Raw genomic sequence first — 2,180 nt, 5'->3', positions numbered from 1 at the left:
CACCTCCACCATTTCAATTTCATTACTTCCAGGTCCTTGACTTGAAATAACAGAATAAAGATGTCTCTTCCACTAAGTGTCTGCCCAATATTGGTCTGATTTAGAAATGAGTGGAGTATAAAGAAATAACTTTTGCATCTGTAAGATGGGTGTGACAATAGACACCCCCGAAGCATGTGGTGGTCTGTTACCCAGGACAGGGCCCAGAATATAGTCGTTGCTCAGTAAACACAGGTTCTTACTTTCCTTTTCAGTTGAAATCATCATGCATTTTAGGGAGCCCTAAGTGAGTGGTTCCTCTAGGGCTAGTATCTTGACAGAAATTCTGGGAACAACCCACGACAACATCGGCTTCACTCAGGTCCCCAGCAAGCCTCAGATTCTCACACTTAGCAAAAGAGGTCGCTCCTGCTCTGAAGCCAGATCAACCTGCTGCAGCCCCAGAGAGCCACCTCCTACCCCAGCCCACAGCACAGCAACCCTGCAGCCAATAGACTAAATCCAATGCTGTCTCTGTCCCTTAGCCAGCTGAGCCTCACTCCTCTCACCTGTAAAGGGGGGACAAAATAGCCTTTGGGTGCAAGAATGTTGGCTAGGGTCACATGAAAAATAAGTGTAAAGCATTTAGCTCTGTACCCATAAAGCGAGCATTCAATAAATAGTAGGATACCGATAATCATTTTTACTTTTCCAAAATAACAATTCTCCCCAGGTAGATCACTTGAAATTATACAAAGGAGTTGACCCTCACAATCATAGTTTGATAGAACAAAGGTTCTAGTCCAGATTATGTCCATAAGGAAATAAACTGATCAGAAAGGTTAAGAGACTGGCCTGAGGTCACACAGCAAAAAGGCTGATGTCAGGAAGATTATTCCCACTCCTGCCCAGGTACTTTCCCAAGGCCCCTTCTGAAACCTAGCAAGACACCCTTTCTGACAGCCTAGGGCCAAACCCTGCTCATCTTTGTCCTATCTTCCCCTCCCCCCTTCTCCAAGCAAACATGATTTCATTCAGCCCCAAACGTGTGAGAAGCTTGGGCTGATGCATAATTCATGATGCTGATTTGCATTCCCTCTGCCAGGCCTCCAGCCTCCTCCCCCACCACCCCCAGCCCAGCCCAGCCGCTCCTCCCAGATCTAGCATCTGCGTTCCCAGTGACATTTTTCTAGCAGCAGTGGTCCTGGAAGCACTGTCCCAGGGCTGGAAATGCTTTTTGATTTGCAAGGGAGGTCCTTCCCCTGTGGGAAAGGGATTCAGGGGCCTGTCACTGGGGACTGTGAGTCAGGCCTCCTTCTGAAACCTCTGTTGTCCTGGTACTTGCTGCCCATCAGGTAGGGCAGGAGGAAAGTGTGAACACAGCATTTAAAAGCAAGCCCGTGTACAAGTTTCTGTCATCTCTCCCTGCAGAAGGCACACACACTCCATTCTGACCCAAACCCAGGGTACTCGAGTCATGTTTGCTGACCCCCAGTCAGAGCTTGTCCTCAGATAAGGTGATAGGTCTGGTTGGGTCCAACTCCATGCTCCCTCTTTGGCCAGGACCTATGGCTACCAAGCCTCTGTAGACAATGTGACCGAGGCCTGACCCTGTGGCCTCCACTGGCCTGTGCCCTCCTGACCCCAGCCTTTCCTGGGTCTGGGGCCCAGGTTGGACCAGGACAGAAACTGGGGCTGCCTGGTGGGAGACACAGACAGGCCTGATATAGAGACCTGTGAGGACAGTCTCCTCCATCCAGGCAGCCTGGCAACCTCCAGAAATGAGGCCCAAGGCCCTAGATGGGGCCCCCAGAATGGACAGACATCAAGATGGCAGCATCCTCTGGGATGGCGAGGAAGCCTATGAGGACATACACAGGCTTGGTTACCTCAAACGAGTGTCCTGGTATGGCTGGTATGAGGATGGCCAGATTGCCCAGTGCAGGGGAGGGGTCTCTGAGGGGGAGGGTATTGTCAACCTGATTTCTTTATCCCTGTCATGGCACACGGTAGGCACTCAGTCTTAAAACTCACCACCATGATGAGTGTCTATTATGTGCGAGGCATCCTACAGGGCTGACCCGTTTCGCACATAAAAAAGACCAGTTCAGGGAGGTGGTATAGTCAATCCAAAGTCGAGCAACTGGGAGATAACAGCCTGGACTCGAACCCAAGCCAGTGGGAAGTCCACACTCCTGTCC

This window comes from Pteropus vampyrus, unplaced genomic scaffold, assembly GCF_000151845.1.
Source record: "Pteropus vampyrus isolate Shadow unplaced genomic scaffold, Pvam_2.0 Scaffold120, whole genome shotgun sequence".
NCBI lineage: Eukaryota > Metazoa > Chordata > Mammalia > Chiroptera > Pteropodidae > Pteropus > Pteropus vampyrus.
This window is presented reverse-complemented; position numbering follows the sequence as displayed.